Genomic DNA, 23,712 nt, shown 5'->3' with positions numbered 1-23,712 from the left:
ACCTAGTAATAGGATTGCTGTTGTTGGATGGTATTTCTGTTTTTAGGTAGAGGAATTTCCACACTTGATATAAAATGTAGAAGCAATAGATAAAATGTAAAATCATATCATAACTACCCGATTGTACCACCATTAAGAAATAACTAATATCAACAAATAGATGCTTATTCCGTCAGGTGTGAATATGCATCCATGTGCATGCTTCCAACTTTTGAAGCCCACATAGTAATACAGCTTTAAATTTACCTTCTGAATCTCACAAATATATTTTATATAAATATATTAAATATGTTAAACACATTGTATCATAAAAATGTATTAAACTCTAATTCAATCTAAAGTATTTTCTAATGAGTTAAAATCCCAAATATTTTCTTTTTTAACAATGTTTCTGATATGAATGTTGTTTATTTCTAACACTAATCTAAATCAATTGATTTTGCACTTAATTATTTACTATTTCCAATCACCTTAGGAGATTTAGATGTATGAAGAAATAACCAGAAAAGGTAAGGTGACTAAAAAATGTGCTATTGATAGTGACAGAACAATTTTTTAAAGTAATAGCTTTGAAGTTTTTATGGAAGACATACTGCTGAAACATTTTCACATAATCCCCACTTCTTTACAGACACAAATGTCAATTTAGTTGCACAATATTAGAACGCAAAGGCAGGAGAAATCTGAATGTAGCCTTCACACGACACTTCAGTAGCTTGCATAATGCCTTGCTTTGCATATTTTTAAAAAATATGGGTAAAACAAGAAAGTTGTGTAATGTTACAAGAATGAATGCAGAGTTTGACAGCATGAATTACAGGGTGGAAACAAAGTCGTATCTTTCCATTTTAAGTTCCTGAGATGCCTAATATACGAAATGAGACCTCTTTATCAGTTTTATTCATAAAGACAGTGGGTATCCTGTATTCATGTCACTTAAAAATACAAACTACATTGGGATATAAATAATAGTAATGAGAAGAAACCTCTTAAGCTGAACTGTATATTTTCCATCGGCATGGAGATAAAATATTTTTGGACAAGATAAAAATTATCCTGGAATCACTTTAAGAGTAAAATTATATGTAAGAAAAATGTGATCATAGAAAATATGGGAAATGTAATGGCCTTGAACAAAAACTCAAAATTTATTGATACTCTAAACAAATGTGCAATTATTAAAATTGAAAAAAAAAATGGTGCAGGCCAATTTTTTGAAGAAATGTTTATTGTGAAGCATAGCATGTTGCAATAAATGTAGAATCCCAGACCATTTTGATAACAACCGTATACTGCTTGTGTATATTCTGATAAGAACTGTTAATTATGGAGCAACAATGGGACCAACAAGAGCTTTAACTGTGGCCACAGTATTGTGGATTAGTTTTGTAGGAGTGCTCTTTCTCAAATTAGTGGCATATTTCAGATAAAGAAAGGAAGTCGTCTTAACTTGAAACTGCTGTGTCATTTCTTCTTCCTTAACTGAAATTCCAACTATGGTTCAGGAAATGCCCTAATGAGCCACTTCTCTTTTCTCTTTCCTCAACTAAGTGGATTCCAACCAGCCCTGAGCATTCATTACACACAGCTAGATCGTTTTCTTTGCTTGTCTCTTCTGGCATGGTGCTCTTGCTATGGGAAGAGAGATGATAATTTGTTGCTGTTTGTAGAGGTGATAACACTGATAAAATCCAGTCATTGCTGGTAGGTAACTAAACTGGCAGGTTAATTTTCTGTACTTTAAACAAACTAGGAAGACAAACTAATCAATACTTGTTTTTATTTTGATATGTGTGGCTTGCTTATAATTATAATTTCATCTTTCATGTTAACTAGGTATCAGGATATTTGACTAGTCAAGCTGTGATTTGCTATTATTTAGGGGAAATATGTCTGAAACTCTATTTATGTCTTATTTTAATCAAGATCTGGAAATCACTGTTTTAGTTCATGATAGCCAAAGTGATTTATTCTTCCAGTTTAATATTTTCAGCTATTTACTTAATTGGAACATGATTCAGCATTTTGTTGCCTCTTATATATATTACTTTATAAGTAAATATTAATTTCTGTTTACATTTGAGTAATATCTATTTTACTGGCTTTTGAAGGTAAGAAAAGCCAGTTCTATTCATAGCAAAATAGCATCATATATGCTATGAGTTCTATTCCTAGCAAAATAGCATCATATAGTATATTAGTATATATTCTTTTTTAAAAACTAAAAAATAATTCTCATTTTTTATGCAGATGTGGATCAAAATAGCTTATGTAGAAGATGTCAAGCATCTCAATGCAATAATCTTTTTTTCTTTTTTTTGAGACAAAGTCTCACCCTGTTGCCTAGGCTGGAGTGCAATAGTGAAATCTTGGCTCACTGCAACCTCTGCCTCCTGGGTTCAACCAATTCTCCTGCCTCAGCCTCCCAGGTAGCTGGATTACAGGAGCACACCACCACACTCGGCTAATTTATTTTTATTTTTTGTATCTTTAGTAGAGTCGGGGTTTCAACATGTTGGCCAGGCTGGTCTTAAACTCCTGACCTCAGGTGACCCGCCTGCCTCGGCCTCCCAGCAATAACCTTTTTTAAAGTAATAGTTTTCAATTGTAATAATTAAAAGAGTTGTAGTAGAAACTTTAAGATTAAGATATATATGAAGATATTTACACACATGTACATACATACATGTGCTGTATATATACATTTGCTTATATAAATTATATGTAACTTCATATTTATTTGCATAAACTATAACTCCTACTTTCAATATTGTTTCAGAATATTTCATTTGGAATATGCATTTTAAGTGAAAGAGAAACCTGAGGTAATTTCAAATTCATTTTGGGTAGTTTATTATTTATGAGAAAATTCATTGAACGTTGAGAGTTTAGAGTAACTTTCATGATTCTTTCCTATTCAAAAAGTGTGTCAGCAAAACGAAGTGAAACAGAGTATGGAGCTTATTATCAAGATTATTCAGACAATTCTGCTTCACTTCTATTTTAATTTGAGTGTAGCAATACATGTTCAAGTATCTTTTAAATTTATGCTTACATTTTTTTTTTTTTTTTTTTTTTTTTTTTTTTTTTTTTTGAGACGGAGTTTCGCTCTTGTTACCCAGGCTGGAGTGCAATGGCGCGATCTCGGCTCACCGCAATCTCCGCCTCCTGGGTTCAGGCAATTCTCCTGCCTCAGCCTCCCGAGCAGCTGGGATTACAGGCACGCACCACCGTGCCCAGCTAATTTTTTTGTAATTTTAGTAGAGACGGGGTTTCACCATGTTGACCAAGATGGTCTCGATCTGTTGACCTCGTGATCCACCCGCCTCGGCCTCCCAAAGTGCTGGGATTACAGGCTTGAGCCACCGCGCCCGGCCTATGCTTACATTTTTTATGGAAGCTACCTAATTAGGCAGGCTAAACTTTAAGATTTCTTTTTAAGAATTTTTATTAAAAAATTTTTTTAGCTCTAAAACCAATGGAATACATATAATTTTCGTGTATATTTCCTTGGTTTGGGTTATGACTACCTTTTTTAAAATTTTCAGTTTTATTTCAAAACAGTAGAATGGTTCAATGTAGTACATTTTGTTGAAGTGAAACTTGGAGTTCACGTCAAAAATGAAACAAGCTGAAAAATGTTTTTTAAAAGTCAGCTTAATTTTAGTAACAGTGGCACAGAATTTGTTTTACTATCTAGATAGACCAGAATAATTACAATATGTTTAAATAAGATACAAATTTTTAGCATGGTGAAATTTTCAGCAATAGTACTAACTTATACAGTGGAAGTAAAAATAGTTTTGAAAACAGTTGTTTGAATAGTCAGAAAGGAGAAATAAGGAAACAAGAAACTGAAAGAAACAAAATATTCTTACACAATGGTGTTAGATAAACTAGTGAAATATAACTCAAATGGAATCATTATGGCTACTGATAAAATATTTTCCATAATAGTTGAAAAGGAATCACTTAATCTTTTATAAATTATTGTAACAATAAAGCTATCTGACTTTAATTAGACATTCTAGACTCTTCAAGGAGATGACAGCTCTTAAGTAAAAAATACTGGATTATGATATGGAGTGCTAGCAGATCCAGAAAGGTGGTGTTTACACATAGATTGCAATTTTGAACTATTTGTCAACAAAACAAAACACATGCATAGTGCAAAGCGTGGTTCCTGCTCAGGTTTTGCTGGCGTGTTTAAGAAGAGTCTGGGTGGCATAGAGCATAGGAATGACAATCATCTGCAAAGTCATAACCTATGAAGAGAGACGTTAACAGTTGTCTTGTAGGAAAAGAAAAACAAACAGCAAGAAACTAATTTTCAAAAGCATTCCTTGTTATATAGAATTGTGAATGCCAGCTAATTATAGAAATCTGTAGAATTGTCTGTCTGGAGATTTATAAAAACTTGGCAGACAAAACTTTGCCTATGAGAGGTTAGCTGATGATAGATGGTTTTGTGATTCCATTAAATTGTATTTATTGGAACATAAAAAGTCTTGGCCATTTACACACCAATAAACAAATATCATAGAAGAATATTAGAGGTGGTTTATGTAAATGTCAGGAAAATTTGGGAGAATCTGTATAATTGAAAAAGTGAAATAGTAAGATGGATGTAGAACACCCTCAGTGACCAGGTTTAAGAATGGATTGGTCAAGGAGAGAAAACGCTTCTTCCCAGTTTTTCAATTGCTCTCAGGAAATAGAGGGAAGTTGAACCTAGTGATCTTAAAGACCCATTAGGTTTTTGTTTCTCTTTTCTCTTTTCAGGTTTGAAAGAATAGGTGAGAATTTGAAAATAGACCTAAAAAAAGTAATTGAGAAGAGAGTATAGGACATATAGGTGGAGTTTTAATCAGGATTCTCATGCCTCCTAATGTTCATTCCTAAGAGTTAGCATGGAAGGGTATTTTCAAATTGTCTCTCTTTTTGAAACATTCATTCTCTCTGTTTGCCACTGAGCCAGAGACTTCTTTATACCTCCCTTCATTCCCTTCTTTATTTCTTCCTTGTGCAAACATGTTTCCAATGCTCAGCTTCCTTAGATGTATTTCCACCCAAATAAGAATGTGAGCCTGCACATTTAAAAAAAGTTTTTTGAGACAGGGTCTCACTCTGTCACCAAGGCTGGAGTGTAGTGGATTGATCAGGACTCACTGCAGCCTTGACCTCCTGGGCTCGAGAGATCCTCCCACCTCCATGCGCCTGAGTAGTTGATACTGCAGGCATGCACCACCATGCCCAGCTAATTTTTTGTTTTGTATTTTTTTTGTAGAGATGGGGGTCTTGCCATGACATGGTTGGTCTCAAACTCCTGGACTCAAATGATCTGCTTGCTTCAGCCTCTCAAAGTGCTAGACTTACAGGCATGAGCCACCACACCTGGCTAAGCCTGGACTTTCTATCTGTTCAATCAAATGTTTGGCTGTATTACCTTTCCCATGTGCATCTCTCATTCTATGCAGCATCTTTCCCCATACTCCAAAAATATAGGCCAGTACCTACTGTATTATTGACAATATCTCTATAGACAGATATTGATCCCTGCCAATGTTTGCAGACAACTTCTCAGCAGCTAATACGTTTACACTCTGTTCCCTTTGATCCTGTGCAGATTCAAATGGATTTGAACCCACTGAACCATCTGAGGTCTGCAAAAGAAATTTCGTCAGCAGCATTTTCATCACTAGACTTTAAATTCTGGTAAAATTCTAGGCTTCCTCTTAGTTAACATTTGGCTAAGAGGTATCTAATCATTAAGTAATATTCTCTAGTGTTTCTCCCCATTTAGCCAATCACTTTTCCTCTTCTGTAGCTTATGACTGTCCTTCACATGTGCAAGGCAATTTTTATGTGATGGATGATCTGCCCTTTTCATCAAAATTGCACCTACTGTTAAAGATTTTTCCATGGATGTATTCAACCTTCTTTACTTTGTCTTTGCTTTCAAATTTTAAAACATCTATTGCTTTTGTTACAAACAATCATTTTTCTCTATTAGCCCATCTAACAGTGTTTGGAAAACTCTGTGAATATCCACTTTTAGAGTAGGAATAAGCTAGTGGATAAATCTTCCCAGTGACATGACTGAAAACACCATTTTCTGGAGAAAGAAGAGAATATGTGATTTTACCTCATTCAGTAATTTAATTAATATCTATTAAGCTCGTTAATATCTATTAAGTTAGTTAAGATGGAGGTATGTAAGTAGAGGAGGAGTGTACCTGGTGTGGTACTACGTTCTGAGGATGCTAAGATGAGTAAATTATGGTACCTGCCAATGAGCAGTTCAGGCATTTCAACAATTAATTAAGAGACAAATGTTATAATAAAAGTATATATGAATTATCTGCTAACCTGGAAAGGGTTCAAAGAGATGATGGCTGAAGCATATCTTTAAAATGAATGAGCTATTCTTTAGGGAGGCAAACACATTGGGACAAAGGGTCAAGTGGATTGAAAGACCATAGCATGTGCAGACTTGTGAAAAGCACAGCATATTCATGGGTCTTTGATTAGAAGTGGAACCATTGTGTGAAATAACATGAATAGGGCTGGAGAGTTAAGGTGGGGGCAGACTATGAACAGCTATGCTTTTAAGAGTCGTTTGGTTTTACTCAGAGGAGGAGCTTGATTTAATTATGTTTTAGCAGGATCTCTAAGGTTCTGATCATTTGGAAGACACATTAGAGGGTGAAAGATTGGAGTTATTAGTTTTAAATTGATAGCGTATTCCTGTATCTGATTTAAAATAGCAAAAATGACTGTATGTGGTGACTCTGGGTAATATCTTGCAAAATAGTTGCATCTTTGGCAAGAACAGAGATGCTGAAAAGATGATAGAATGTACTTCATGAGAAAATTGAAGGTAATGTACTACATTTTTCACTGTAGCAATAATCACTTAAACTGAACATGGATTAGCAAACCAGTGGACTGAGCAAATATTTACAAGTGATTCAGTGATTTCTTTGTGGTTGCTTCATTTGACAGAATACACTCTGAAATGGGAAGTCAGAAGTTCAGGATTTTTAACTTGCTACCAACTTGACATGTGACTATGAATAAGTCTCTGTGGCGCGCGCGTGTGTGTGTGTGTGTGTGTGTGTGTATTTCCTGAAGATTTCACGTTGAATTAATATCTGATGTGGAGAGTGAAAGGCTGGGGCTGGGCCTGAGGGTGAAGGTTGAAGTGTCTGGTGGTGCTTAAATCTAGGTCTCCTGTATCTGAAGAGCAGCTCTGAATTTACTCCTGAGAAATCAAACTTGGATTGGATACAGGAGCTCTAAGATCGGAAATCTAGTTCACAGTGCAAAGGAAGGACCTCTCTCCTCCTTCCTTTGAGGCCCTTGCTCCCACATTTCTAAAAGATTTTCGGAGTACAGAACATAACAATAGGCCAATGTCTCGTATGTCTGGCCTTGTTTTCCTTAATATTCTGTCCTATTAAAAGAGCCTCAGAGAAGTCTGCCTTAGGACAGAGCTTTTTAGAAAAAAATGAAGTAGAGAAGAAAGCAACTCCTTGCATAATTTGAGAAGTAGCTGTTAATTTGCCTTTTCTTCACAGGACATCTCTAGTGTTCCATATTTTCTTAAAATGTATTGCCAATTCATTTGCATCTCCATTTGTTTTTACATGAAACACTGGTTGTACTGAGCTGCTTCTAAATTCACTTGGATTCAGGCCTATTGGACCACACTAAATGTGATATGTGACAGCTGATGAACAGTTGCTTAAGAGGTATTTGTCTAAAGATGAAACAAACAAACAAACAGCAGCAACAACAACCACAAAATAGCAAGCAGAGATATTCTGGAATATGATAGAAGATGGAAATAATGTATAAAATAAATGGGTAAGGCAAAATTTTAAGTCCTCTACTTATCAGGGGGATAAAAGGGAGACCCTGAATGCTGCATACTCTTGCTTGAGTAGAAATTATTTTAGAAGAGTTGTATTGAGTATCAAAACTAGTATATTTTATGAAATATTCTCCTCTTCTTTGAAACAGGTGGTAATAGGAAGCATTGATTGGGCTCTCCTCACATACTAAAGACTTTACCTGTATCATGTAATTTAAGTCTGATGAGACACTTGGGGCAAGTGCTGTTATCTTCAGTGTTCAGAAAAGAAAAGCGAAATTTGTGAAGGATAAGTAAGTTTCCCAAGGTGAAAGCTGAACAGTGAGCAACGATTGACCAAGGACTTAGCTCTAGGTCTGTATGCTGTTTAGACCCAGATGGATTGTGCAATCTTTTCTTGGACCCTTTTAAATTTAAACTCTATCTTTGTTGTTCTCTTTGATTGATTTTGAACAAGATCTCATCTCTATAGAACAGAAGGGGAAACAGTTCAAGAGAGAAGGGTGGGAGAAAATCAGAAAGCATGGTTTTGCGAAAAATGGTTTCTAGGCTTACACATGGATAATGAGGCCTTTGACTGTATTAAATTTGCAAAAATAGCAGTTGCACAGGTAACATGGGACCAGAAAAGATGGCTTTATTTCATAAAAGAAAGGGGCAAAGTGAAGAGACTCATTAATGTCGAAGCAGTAGATGGATAACCAGTGACAAATATCAAGTAGATTTGCTTCAGTTTGGTCAGAGAAAGGTCATTGATTATTTTTGGTTAAACTGGTTCACAGAGGCCAGGTCTCCACTAAAAAAGGGAATTAATTGCTTCCATTTCCCACTAATTGCCTCAACATTTCCCTTTGCTTTGTCATTGGAGATTTGGTCAAAGAGGCGAAAAGTCAAAAGTCAGAGTGTGATGGAATCTACATAAAAAGGGAATCTGAGGAGACCAAATTATGGCATTTGGTGTAATAATGATAATGATATTTAGCATTTTTCCCTGGGAGTGCTGTGGATTTTTAGAGCCCTTTTCAATCTTTAATCAGACCATAGGGCACATTTAAAAGAGTTCACTGTTTTTATTTCCATCTAGAGGATATGGCATCACAGAGAGATGAACTGACCTAGGGCAAGTCTCTTGAGATGTTCATGCTGTATGTTAGATTACACCCTCTGAGGGTGAGTTTTAGCTGGAAGCCTAGGTTCCTTCCAGAGGTTCGATTCATTCATGCTCCTTCAGAATCTTTAGTTTTTCTGCACAATACTGTAAAAGAGTATTATCTCTATCAAGACTTAAAAACCACCCAAGAAAACAGTATAAAATCATTTTGATGTCACAAGAATTTATCAGTTTTCAGGGTATTAATTGATGCTTTACAATTTTAAAATAACAAACCATTCTATCTTTATTTGTTGAATTAATTGTTCTTTGAAATCTTAACATATCTCTAAGTCCTTTGAAATAGGTGAGTCTTATCTTTCAGATTTTTTTTTTTGTTTTGAAATCCAAAGTGGCAATGCAGAAAGTGGAAATAAGATTGGTTTCTGGGTGTGCTAGATCAGTGTTAAATTATTCTAGTTCTTGTGATTTACTTATAATAACTTCAGAGGCCTAATAGACAAATGTCTGACTTTAGGAAGTCATGAACCTACAATATAAACCACTCTTTTTTACTGGAAGATCCAGAAATTTGTTATTGTTTATTAGATATTTGTTATATTATGGGCTCTTAGTAGATTTTAAAGCAAGCTGGTTAAATTTTAATTTTAAACTAGCTCTGCCATAATCAGGTGTTTGATCCCAGACAGGTTATATAATTTGATTGAAACTCAGTGTCTTCACTTGTAAACCTGATCTACCTCGCAGAGTTTCATGGTTATTAAATAACAAAGGAAGAGTAAAGCGTCTAGTTCAATGCCTGTATAGAATGGTGACCTGGCAACTTTACCCTGTATTCTTTTTAGTGCTGCTTTTTTTTTTTTTTTTTGATGCAAAGTCTTGCTCTGTTGCCCAGGCTAGAGTGCAGTGGTGCAATCTCTGCCCACTGCAACCTCTGCCTCCCGGGTTCAAGTGATTCTCCTGCCTCAGCCTTCTTAGTAGCTGGAATTACAGGTGCCTGTCTCCATGCCCAGCTAATTTTTTGTATTTTTAGTAGAGACAGGGTTTCACCATGTTAGCCAGAATGGTCTCGAACTCCTGACCTTGTGATCCACCTGCCTCAGCCTCCCAAAGTGCTGGGATTCCAGGCGTGAGCCACTGTGCCCAGCTAAGTTATGAAGATACTAAAGATAAAACTATTAATTAAAGCAAGACTTAAATATAAGACACCAGTAAAAAAGAAGTCCTGTACATTACAAAATACTATATTTGAACAAGATGCTCTCATAGTTATGGTGAACTTGAACTGTACTATGCCTCCTCATAGCAAGTGTTCCTCACCCTACCTTGTTGAAATTATTTTACTGACATTTCACCACTTAGTAATCAAAATAACTCTGGGAATTGAGTTGTTTAATTTTATTCATTATAAAGATAAGGCTATTTAACAAACAGGGAAGGAAATATGTGGCTCCAAGGTATATAGCTTGTCAGTAGGAGCCCAGGTTGAAACTAGGTGGGCTAATTCCAAAATCTGCAATTTTCACTCCTGCTCAAACAATGCTTTTTAACACACATTCGATTGCATTTCAAGGTTGTCATTTGTGAAAGCTGAGAAATTAAATTGCCTTCATCCTCATTTTTAAATTAAAGGGATTCTTAAAATATCTGTTTCTCCTGACAAAAATGGCTATTTACACTAAGAGTGGAAAACCACTGTCAACAGTGGCCTCAATGTCATCAAACCCTCCGGTGGGTTCTTTCTAAGTGTCTTTTTATAAATCTCCAAAAATATGATAAGCGCATTCCCTTACCCTCTCCTTGTTAGAGGACACATGTCTCAGTCTTCTAACCAGGACATGTCAAGAGCTGAGCACTCAGGGGCTTCCATAGTGCTTTTCTCCTGGCCACCCTTTATGCTTGCACCTTTCATAGCTCTAAGGCAGGGCCAATAAACCTGTGGTCCCAAGTGCTGAAACTAAGGACCAACTCTGAGGGGAGCCCTTATTGTCAAACGAGTTGCTCACAACTTTCTTGACTTGTTTCTCTTAAACAATATAACCTAATAAAACTCTCTTCAAATATATAAACAGGGTGCACCTACTAAAACAGGAAGAGCTAAAACTGTATACATTGAAAACCTGGTTTGACTATTCTGATTAACTTGACTGCTCAAGTCAATCAAAGAGTAATCACCAGTTAAGCAAACCATTTTGACAGATTTTGGCCCACTGACTGCTTATTTCACTGGCTTGCCTGTCAGGTTGAAGTGGTCAGATTGACTGGAGATAGTTTAACTGGAAAATTTAACTTTGGAGGACGTGGGTGTCTGTATACCAGAATCTACTTTAAATAACTTTATTTGAAATCTATACCTATTTTTTGGGGACCAGCGAGAGAAGTTTGAAAGTGACATATTGCAGCGTTTGACTTTCTGGAGTGAGATGTCTCTTTGCTTGCTAGAGCTGACAATATATTTATAGGCTACAACTCCGTCACATTTTTCCCCTGTGCACATACAGAGTTCAATAAGTTTGAAACTCTACCTTAACGTGCATGGCCTAATAAGGCATTATTTCCTTACTCTTCTGAAGCATTGATAATAGATATATAACATCAAATAACTTCTCAGATATGGGTTACCAATTCAGTCATCTGTAACTTGTGGTAAGCAGAGTTGACATTGTCTTTAATGGTAGTTCTTTTTAAGAAGAAGCTATGAGTGAAAAGAAAAACAAAACACCAAACAAAACCTTTTATGAGAGGAAAGAGAATTTGGTTGGAATTATTATTTGCGTGACTTTTAAAAGGAAATGCTTTTATATATTTATGTTCTTTTAGAAAATTTACTTTCATATAAGCTCCCAGGTTTGGGCAAGACAAAAATAACACCATAAGGATGGAAGGAATAATTTATTCTCACGTTATAGTGTTGGATTTTATGAGGAGAACATAATGAGGTTATTGTCTGTTGTAAGCACATTTTTATAAAATCTGTTTTATGTTGGCTGAATATTCTAATGTATTCATATTGAGAGTTTGAAATATCCTGTTATTGTTTGAAAGTCCTATTCGTGTGCTGCTCCTTAATTTGCCTAAAATTTTAATTTTTCCTGTGAATGTGTTTTCTAAATGTTCAGAACTTAGATGCTATCTCCTGTACTTTAAAAACAATGAATCCAATGGTAAGATTAGATAAATTTTAGGGCTAGAGTGTCAGTAATCACTTTAAAATAATGGCACTTTTCTTAAAATTGCTAAGCAGTCGTATTTTCTCTTAGAGTTACTTTATGTATTATATTTAATAATTTTTTGTTTGATTAAGACAAGTAAAGGAAACACATTAGCTTTGCTTTGCAGGTTTATGCTTTCTAATTATATTATGATTGTTTTTAGCAATTAGCCCTCTGACCTGAATAAAAGAGAGAACTAAATCCAGTCCCATAGTTTAAAGAATGTTATATGAGGTCACTGGGGTATATATTTAAATTTTATATGTTCTTTACATTATAGAATCATTATTAATAATGTTTCAGTGGTCATCCTGATGCTTCAAATCTTTTACACATTCAGAACTATTTTATTAAGTTTTAAAAATGTATTGTCCAAATGTATCTTCCTAGCAGCCACTCGAGCCTGTTGGGTTGCTCCCTCCTCTTCACTAGGTATTCTCATTTAAATTAATAATAATAATAATAATGTTAATTTGAAAAGCAAAAGCGTTGTTTTAATAATTACTAAGTGATTAGGAACAAAGCCTCAGTAGTGAGGAATGAGTGTGTATTTGAATTATTGCTTTACTTCAGAGGTCCTTAACCTAGCCTCTGGCTCCACTTTCTCAGGCATTATGTCTTAGGTAGAGAATAAGGTGGCTCACCTCACGGGCTTGCTGTGAGGATTAAATGAAGCAAGGCAGGCAGAGCTCTAAATAACATGCCTGACACATAGCAAACTTTCAGTACTTATTAGCAATTTATGCTATTATTATTAATACAATTTTTAAAATTAAGAGTTCACCAGAATACAAGTAAACGGACTTGGTTTGATTTTTAGATTAAGCAAGCTATTGAAGTATCACACAAGCTGCTTAATCTCTCTGAGCCTTGGTTAGCTCATCAATAAAATGCATCAAATAAGCAATCCTAATCAAAAGGGATCAGATAAGAGATAATAGAAGGGATTACATGAGCCAACGGTTAAGAAAGTGCTCTGTAAATAGCAAAATATTGTATGGATATCTTCTTATTTGTTCTTTTCACTGTTCTCTTTGGATTCTATGCCTGTCATCTGCTTCTTTTATAATTTTATAGCTGTGTATTAAAATATTCAGTTTCAATAACAGAGAACACTCACATAAATTGTGTCACTGATGGTAAAAGTTATAAAATGATGGAAGCATTTAGAAACCAAATTATCTGTGCAATACATCTGATTTTTTAATTTAGTCGGATGAAAACATTACGCTTAAAGTTAAGAAGATGGCTACCACTTTGTTGTTGTAAGATAGTCTATAAGCCTTAAGAAAGTGGACTAAAATAATGTTGGACACCGCAACCTTTGGGGATAATTTCCCATTGAGAAAAGAAGTATAGTTGGTAGACAAGTTTACCAATAAATCTTTTATGGTAGAATATACAAGCATGGACATTCATGAGACCGTTGAGTTGTTCCCTTAGAGAGTTAGTGAGCAATTGAAGGGAAAGATGAAATTGTTGTAAAAGTTAACAAGGGTAGATTTAGCAGTGTCTTGTTTCCCAGGCTCAGGAGCTTTCAGAGTGATCCATTGTTTTTGCCTGGACCATAGCTCTCAGCCTTCCTGCTGTCTTACTCTCTCACTTTCTATACATTCTCTTTGGTTTGATGGAGTCTCTTAATCCATTGGCTATTTTTTTTTCTCACTCTTTGGCCTTGCCATTGCTCCCTTCTACATCCAGACTTTACCCTTTCTTGTGATGATTAAATCAGTTGTCATAATTAGAGCCACTTCTTGCCCTGGTGTTCTGTTTTAACTGATTATCCATGACCAGTGCAAGCCTATCAGCTCAGTCTCCAGGCTGCTGTGGTAGAAGATAATCCCACAACAACATGAAGATTGTTGCGTTTACAAACCAGTGGGTGGTCTTCCATCTCAGTTGGGGTCTCTACCCCACCCGACTGGCATTGTTCTAGCCCATTATCTTCCATTCCATTTGGTATATTTAGTACATTTGACTTCTCTCAATCTCATACCTCATCATTTCTCCCTATACACTCAATAGATGAATTTGCCTGCAACTTTACTGAGAAAATCTAATCTCCTACTTCTCTCCAAATAACTTGGTAAAGTTTCTACATTTAAAAACATACATGCACTCATATTCATCCATTAACCCTGGAGACTATCTGTAATAACTGAAGTCCCCAATATTTCTTTTCTGATTATGATCAGACATTCTGAAATCTTTAAAGCAGATGGAGAGTATGAACTCTGGAATCAGACTTCCTGCATTCAAATCCTTGCTCTACTAGCTATGCTTCCCTTGGCATATTACTTAACTTCTCTTTATCTGAGTAAACTCATCACTGAATTGGGATAGTAATAGTTCCTACCTCATAGGGCTGTTGGGAAGATTAAAAGATTAATACGTGTAAAATGTGTGCAATAGATCTTGACATATATAAGCACCTGATATGTGGTAGTAATTACTGTTATTGGCTTTTTTCCTCATTCACTGATTTGTTCATTTAATACACATTTATTAAGAATCTAACATTTGCCAAACACTATGCACAGCATTGGATGTCCAGTAATAAATAAAGAGACAAATTTCTTGTCCTAAAGCAGCTTAGAATGTAGTCAGTAGGACAGGTAATAAATAAGAAACCGCATATGAATAACTGATTACAAAATGCCAATACTATGAGAATTCATATATATATATATATGGGGAGGACCTATGTAAACAGTGTTTAAAAGACATTGTAACTATTCCTGAAAAGAGAGAAGCCATGCCTTTGTAGAACCCAGGCCTTGTAGAGGAAAGAGCATTCCAGGCAGTGGGGAAAAGCATTTTGGAAGCTCTGTAGGGGGATAACGTTTGTCTTATTCCAGTAACTGTCAAAGTCCAGTGTGGCTAGACCACAGTACTCATGGGAGAGAGAGTGTGGTAGGTGAAGAAGTTGGATGGATAGATGCATGATCACTTATTCAACATGGAGGTCCTGGTAAAGAAGCTGCATTTCATTCTAGATAAAATGGAAAGCAACTGAAAGATTTTTGACAGGAGAGCAGGTAATCCATTTTATGATTTTAAAAGTACATTTCAAAGCTGCATGAAGAATGGTTGGAGAGGGCTGGAAGAAACTATAAGATTAGTAATGAAGGATTCACAGTTTGCAGTGATTGTGGCTTGGACTAGAGCTCTGGTAGCAGAGGCAATAATGGTTCTATTTGAGACACAGTTGAAGGGTAGAGTAGATGGTGGTGTTGTATGTTGGGGATAAGGAAAATGAAGGAATAAAGGAAGACTAGTTTCTGAATTGGACAAGACTGAGTAGTAGGTTATAGCAGGTTTTAGGAGAAATAATAATAAGTGCTTGGGACATATACATTTTAAATTTTGAGATGTTTGTGATTATACAGAAAAATAGGTAGATAGACATATACATTTTAAATTTTGAGATGTTTGTGATTTTATATATACAGGTAGATAGATATAGTGCATAGTAGCATATAATACAAATACATAAATCTGTGTGTCCTATGTAAGATATTTTATGTACATATAGAATATTATATACTATATGTATATACTATAACTATATATATCCAACATATGATATACTATATATACTACATAGCTGGATAGCCTAGAAAAATATGTGAAAATTCCAGAGCAGAAACATAACTTTGGAATTTATATTATATTAGCATGTAAATATGGTATTTTTTTCTGTGGGGGTAGGGGGTGTCATTCACCTAGAAAGTGAATAGAGGGAGGAGAAGGTGACTATTGCGGGACCCTGTGGCACCTCCAATTCACTGTTCAAGTCACTGCATTTGAGCTTCCATCCTCACACAGAGATAGGGAACAGAAATGCAAATTTGGGAGTCATTAGCATATAGGTGGTATTTAAAACCATGGGCACTGATGAGATCCTCCTTGTGAAGAATATGCAGAGAGAGGAGAAGCTGCCTAGTCTGAGCCCTGAGGTGTCCTCATTCACAGTTCACAAAGTTCCTCCAATCCCTGCAGGCCGGTTTCTGTTCTCGCCAAGTCCCTGAACTAATTCTCCTGAGGGTTGCCAGTGACCCAGTTATTTCCCAGTCTGCTTGAGATATCTTCTGCTCCTTCTCTGCCCTCATCCCTGAGGCATTTGACTTTCTTAACCATTTTTTTCTTGAAACTCTATCCTATGTTAGCTTTGTGATATTGTTCTGTCTTGACTTTCCTTGTATAATACTTCTTTGAGATTCTTTTAGTCTCTCTTATCCCTTGGATATTGATGCTCCTCAAGCCCTTTACTTAAAGTTCTGCTCTTCTAATTCTAATTCTTCATTCTGAGTGACTTTATCTAAAACACTGATGTAGTGACTTCTAAACTGGCCACCAAGTTTGTGTCTCAAAATCCGCACATCTTAGCTGTGCACTAGACCTTCCTCTTACATGTTCCACAGACTCATTTCATTAAGCCCTATACTGATTCTCCTTTCCTTCAACATTTTGCTTTCACTTTTATTCCTTATTTTGGTGTCATCTTCTTCACTAATTCTCATTTCATATGAACACATCATGTGTGAATCTTCCTTTCCCTTCATCACATGTATAAATCAATCAGAAGTCCTATGCACATTTTCCTTTAATTTCTACATATTATGGGTAACATTTGGCTCATGAGTCTTCTTGCTTTTTTTCCCATCCTTTGCCCTGTAAGGCCTTTCAATAACTCCCCCTTTATATTATTGCCTGAGGGATATTTCTGAAATGCTAATTGATCACATTATTATCTTACTAAATGCCTCAAGTGTGTCATCGGGGCTTTGAGAACAAAACAGGATAGTGCTTGTACTTCCTTATGGATAGCTTCTGCTTTATTTTCTATTTTAATTTATTCTTATCTATACTTTCTTCAGATCATACTGAGAAAGAAAAGGAGAAAAAGAGAGAACTTTTTTCCTTTATAACTTTAACTTCTACTAGTAGAGCACTTAATAACATTGAGGGATTGATTAAAGGCATTAGATTTAGGAAACTGATCTTTGTTGGAATTTTCCTCAAGTTACTTCAGTTATGATAGGGAAATGCTATTTCCAGCAAAGGTATTTGTTAGAATCCATGAGCAAAATTCCAGGTGCTATAAGAATGAGAAAATAAAACTCAGAATTATATAATTCTAATTTATAATTTTATTATAATTATATTTAAAACGATGTATTATAATAATAAAACTAAGCATTTATTGGTTTTCCATTGCTGCTGTAACAAAATTACCAAAAACTTAGTGGTTTCAAAACACATATTTATTATCTTACAGTTCTAGAGAACAGAGGTTTGAAATGAGTTTTACTCAGCTAAAATCAAAGTGTCAGGAAGGTTTAGATCCTTGTTGGAGGCTCTAGGGAAATATGTGTTTGCCTGCGTTTTCCAGCATTTAGAGGCTGTCCACACTGTTTCAATGTTCCATATCATTCTGATACCTACTTCCACAGTCACACCTTCTGTTTGATTCTGGTCCTCCTGTCACTCTCTTATAAGGACCCTTGAGATTATATTAGGGCATCCAGGATAATCCAGGATAATCTATTCATCTCAAGATGCATAACTTAATCATACGTACAAAACCCCTTGTATAATGTAAATTTACTTATTCACAGGTTCTAGGGTAAGATGTGGACATCCTTGATGGAGAGGTATTATTTTACCTGCTACAGAGAAATTGCAAGTAATTGGGAAAAGATGAAAAAGGCTAAAACAGATGTATTTTAGAAAATAATTTTGTATTTGTAAATTTTCAATGAAGTTTTTTTTTTCTTTTATTTCTGAGTTGGTTTGTAAGCTCAAATTAGTATGGAAAATAGAATTTTGGGTTCTCCTCTATGAAGTTACAGTAAAGCATTTTCCATATATTCCAAAGCTACAACATTATCTAGCATTTTTATTTACTCTGTATTTCTCAAAATATTTGACACAAAGGAAAAATTTTACAAAGAAATTTCCTATCATTTTAGTTCTTACAAACATTTTATGTGCATTTGTTCATTTCTTAAAATTATCTCTCAAAGGAAGAAATTTGCCGATACTAAATAGCATAATCATGATATTTATGGAGAATAAGCCAAGCTAAAAATAATATTATTTTCTGCCTCTTGCTCTCTCTCTCTCTCCTTGTTCATTCTTCTATCTTTTGAAAAGGAGCTAGAGGTTTTTTCAGGAAATAAAACATTAAGATAACAGTAAAGATGATCTCCAGAAACTAAAATTTCTCCTGAAGAAGAAGACTGGGTCTCTTCAGTGTATTTTTATTACATAATCTAGAGACTAAAGTAGAAAAAAATGATCTAAAAGAAATAAAACACTCATCTAAAGTTAATATTTTCTGTTGGTGAATTTCAATTGTAACATTGTCCTGTACTGTATGAAGAAACCAGATCCTGCAGCATGTAGTGATTACAAGACAAATGAAACACAAAACACAACAAAAAATCATGAGTGAGTAGGTCAAGTTCCACCTATATTTGGAAAGCAACTACAAATGATTTTTCTACCAGAAAGCGGGGTCAGTTGATTTATATTTGTTTATCTATATAGAACACATTTTTTTCCTAATAATGAGGACTAGATTTACATTTAATTATCCTTATTAACTGATAGTAAGTAACTTACAGTTGAAACAATACCCTATTATGATAAAAATAGTGTCATTTAGTTTATTTGTTGCTTGTGTGATTGTAAACAAGTCTGATCATTCATCTCAATTTCAGTATTTTTTAATAGATGAAATGGAAGGAAAAGTCAAGTCACTGGAATGCTCAGTTAATGACTGTGGCTATTGTTTTGCATTCTGAGGCTTTCAGTTAGTCCACGAGATCCTGTGATCAGTCTTCTCAATGAATTACTGCTTCATTTTAATGGACTTTTTATAACTATAAATAATTTAAACCAGAAGTGTGCTTCTTTAATTCTAAAGAACATTGTTTAGGAATCAGGAAAAAGTGCAGCTATGACAACCATGTAACTGAACACCTTTCCTACACAGAAGCACAGTACTTGAGGAATTTGATTGATGTAGATGCCATAATGATAGGTGCACTTAAAACACAAAAATCCAAGAATATTTGCTTTTATTAGTTAAGTAAAACAAAGACAAGGTATATTTTACCCTTTACTCAGAAATACTAGTAATATCTACCAAAATTGAGTGATAGAAATATACTTAAGAAAGAAACCCATTTCTGCAGTTTGTCAATCAAAATGAATAATCTAAAAGTCTCATTTTCAATTAGATTATTTTAATATTTAACTACCTAAAATGCCCCAATCATATTCTTTAGAAAATGACTAGACTAGAATACTGCAGTTCTAATCATGACATTTTATTATGATAAAAATGACTTCATTAATTGATGATCATATATCAACCCATAAAATAAGGATGTAAAAAGTTTTCCAGCTTAAGATAGTATAAGACCCTTTGAATTGTTTGGGTTTTTTTTTCAGAAATAAACATTTATAATCCTTTTATTCTTATAAAAATATATGTTTCTTTGTTATAAATTCAACTATATTTTGTGGCCTATGAATTCATTTTTTAAGATCTGAATAGGTTGAGAGTATATTGATATTATTCCATATCTAGCATTAGGGTGTAATAAAAATAATAAATACAGTATATTTGCAACATAATTTTATGAGAAGTAGCAAACAGTATGGAAGTTTTGGGTTTTTATCCCAGATGTTCCCATTTAGGGCTTTAGATCTATTTTAGAGCATGTAGATTTTTTAAAAAGTGGATTGATGACTTTCCAGATATTTGAAATATGATCTTTTAAAGAAGTCAGTCTTGTTTCTCCTTTATTCTCTGCATCCTTGAAAGAACATTCACAACTTCATAATGAAAATGATATCAAAAGGTCACTATACTGAGGATGAAAAAATAGTACATTTAAACATGGCATGAGAGCTTTATTTTAACTTGAAAGTAACTGTGATGTGTAAAACATCATCTATACACAATTGTTGATTTCTGAAGCAAAATGTCTTTTGCTTTATACGAGTCTTCTTAATAAATATTAATGTTTAAGCTCTAATACAATCAGATAAACTTTTTTGAATATAAATTTAAAGAAATTTTACTGAATCTAGTTGAGTAATTAACTTGTACCTTTCCACCTTTACAGGAAACTATTAAATTGTAGAGGGCCTTAAGCTTCTAAAAAGCATAGAAACTGTAATATTAACTTATTTAAATACAATTATTTGTTAGTCCAATTTGCATTTCTATAAAGGAATACCTAAGGCTAGGTAATATATAAAGAAAATAGGTTTATATTGGCTTAAGGCTAGGTAAGATATAAATAAAAGAGGTTTATATTGGCTCATAGTTCTGCAGACCATACAAGAAGGATACCTGCTTTGAATGAGGCTGCAGTGAGCTTATAAACATGGCAAAAGGGGAAGAGGGAGCAGGTGTGTCACATGGCAAGAGAGGGAGCAAGAGCAAGCATAGAAGGTCCCAAGCTCTTTTAAACAACCAGCTCTGGTGTAAAGTAATCTAGTGAGAACTTACTCATTACTGTGAGAATGGCACTAAGTCATTAATGAGGGATCCACCCCCATGACCCAAACACCTCCTACTAGGCCTACCTCCAACACTGGAGGTTATGTTTCTGCATGAGAGTTGGAGGGGCAGATATCAAAACCATATCAACCCATAAATTCTAAACATAAATATGGTTAGTAACATAAACATATAATATTGTAATGCCTGGACAATAAATTCTTATTAAAAGAATATGTGTTTCATTCATTCAGTTGGTTTGTTGAATTGGAAAGGATAGTTCTTCATATCGTTTCTTTAATAGCATACAATCAACTTGGATATTAATTTTTGATATATTATAATTTATAAAAAGAATAAGCAATTTTATATACAGGGAAGTTTTAAAAAATAATTGTGGCCACCCATTTGAATTTTATGAAATCATGACACCTTATGAGGTTATGAAATTAAGTAAGATAATGTATATTCAATGCTTATAGGATAGTCTTTTCCACATGCTATTTATTCAATAAATAAAAAGAGGTGCACGATGTATTATCCAAAATTGTAGGGTTAGATGTAATTTGGAGTTCTCAATATTTTAGATTTAGAAAGGTAATATTGTGCAACATTATATATTACTTAACACCCCCAGAAGGGCCTAAGGTAGCATTGCATAATCTAACATATTAATATATCTGCAACAAAGCATATGAATATTTACTCTAATTGGAATCAAGAAAGACTACAAATAGTTTTACTTTGTTTCTTGGATAATTTTGTCACCTAATGGGCTTGTGCAAAGTTTAAAAACTTCTCTGGTTTTCAGAACTTTTTGGATTTTAGAGTTGCAGATAGGAGGTTTATGACTGGTAATATGAAAGTTACAATAGTGTTGGATTAGGAAAATAAATGTTTATCTATATCAAAGTGTTGAATGCATGATTTTGGAAATAGGGCAAACTAATACTTATTTGATTAAGGATAACTTACCTGACAGCATAGCCTGCGCAGACTTCAAACAACATTTTTGCAAAATGTGCAAAAAAATAAACATCAATAGGAGAAGGGGAGAAATAAAGTTTAATATCAGAATAGATTTTCCTATATGTAACTAAAAGTTAGGAATCCATCATATTTAGTTCTAAGCCTTCTCATCTTCTAAGTAGGTTTGTCCTTCAATGTCCATCTCATCTGTCACTTAAGTGTGGATATCATGTAAATTATAATGGCCCATATATCACTTCTGAGTTCTAGACACATATGCCTAGATACCTATTTCATTTCCTCTCTTGGACATCTTCAAGGCTTCAAAGGCTCAATATGTTTAAAACCAAATTCATGATTCTCTATTCTCCCCCAAACACTGGTCATCTCAGTAAAGGACATCATTATTCATTCAGTTACTTAAGCCAGGAACTCAGGTGTCATTCCTTAATCTATTTCTAAACATCTCTTGTATCCAGCTATTTGTCTCCACATCATAACTTTACCCTCATCACATGACCCTCATTCAGGTAATGCTTTTTTCTTTCTTGGACTCCCTCATTTACTCTTCAGAATTTATCTGACTAAATTTGTGCTTGCCCTTCCCTTGTGATAAAGAAAATAAGACATCTTTATCTACCTAAAGGATTGCATGGGCTGGTCCTATTAGCCTCTACAGCCCCCTCAGACCATGCCATAATTTTTCTGCTCCAAATCCATTATCTCCTTGCAGTGTGTTTGTCTCACCTTGCTTCCTTTCACCACAGGATCTTTGCATATACTGCTCCATCTCTCTGAAATGCTTTTTACTATTCTCTTGATGTAGTTACTTCTTGTTCACTCATCCTGTTCAAGCCCTGTCATTCCATCCTCAAGGAAGTCTTCTGTGAACTCTGTGTAGGTAATGTCCTTTTCCTATATACTCAAAGTCATGTGCATTTCTCCTTCCTATCACTTACACCACTTAACCATTTATAGTCATTTGTGTGATTAAAATCTGTCTGTTTCACCTGTCCATAAGCTACATGAGGAGAGAGATCATGTTTGACTGTGTCTATACTGCTGCCCACTCAAGGGCCTATCGCATATAGGCATGCATATGTTTGTTAAATGAATCAATCAGAGAAATTATTATCAAGAACTGACTTTCACTTCAATGACTTGTTCCTGTTTTATCTAGTTTCTGCTTGATTTTATGACACCTTTTACTTTCAAGGGTTTGTCACATTGTGTTATAATTATATGTTTAAATATTTATCTCCCCTAATAGACTGTGGATTCTTTGAAGAGTGGGTTATATCCGTTTTGTTTCATTATATCTCTGGAGTCCATTACAGTAGCATGAAACAATATATACTGGACACTCAAAAATACTTGCAGAATTAATTAATGCTAAACTGTGAACACAGTGTTAAGTATATTTTAAGTGTCATTGCTTATATTTTCTGAAGGTTTCACATTAACTTATTTTGGTTATTGATAATGACATTAGTATGTAGTATGGCTGTTGTATTGTTTTGAACTAAATGAAGTTTTTAGTCTCTGATGTGATTCTCAATTCAAGTTAGTATCTTAAAACATTAGTCATACTCTTAAAAAATGGATCCGCCTAAGTAAACCATGACTATTGCTAGTATTTGTTTTATTTCTTTTAAAGGTATAACATGGTAATTTTACTGAGAATCTATTAGAAACAAAAGAAATCAATCCATGTATAAATGGAGGTAGATGAAATTGTAAGGGAAGCTTAAACCATATAGACCAAATACAAGTGTTCATCAAGCGTAGGGGTTTTACTGCTAGAACACTATTGAATTAGAAAAACTCTGCTTAATAATATTCATGTCTTTTTAAAGTCTTTTAAGTGTGGATCTTTTCTCAAAGACACACCACTGAAATTATCCAAATTCAAATGATTGGGACTGAAGGAATATGTTACAATCACATTTTATATTATTATCCATTAAATAGCTTTGGATTATATAATACTCAGCTGAAATATGCTGACAGTTATTCAGAA

At 34.4% G+C, this 23,712-nt stretch overlaps 1 protein-coding gene across 2 annotated transcripts in view; it reads left to right on the top strand.

The window, feature by feature from the left end:
* Positions 1–1,571: 1,571 nt before the first annotated feature.
* TFEC (transcription factor EC) overlaps positions 1,572–23,712 on the top strand; it is an 83,797-nt gene continuing 61,656 nt past the window's right edge. Inside the window, exons 1-2 of one of the 2 annotated variants that reach the window (XM_054237469.2) lie at positions 1,572–1,704; positions 2,780–2,825. The gene's annotated coding sequence lies outside the window, so the exon portion shown is untranslated. The remainder of the gene's footprint in view (positions 1,705–2,779; positions 2,826–23,712) is intronic. The other variant, XM_002751763.7, reaches the window with a different exon arrangement.

This window comes from Callithrix jacchus, chromosome 11, assembly GCF_049354715.1.
Source record: "Callithrix jacchus isolate 240 chromosome 11, calJac240_pri, whole genome shotgun sequence".
Lineage (NCBI taxonomy): Eukaryota > Metazoa > Chordata > Mammalia > Primates > Cebidae > Callithrix > Callithrix jacchus.
Note: the sequence above shows the minus strand (reverse complement) of the source record. Positions and strands in the feature narration are given on the sequence as shown.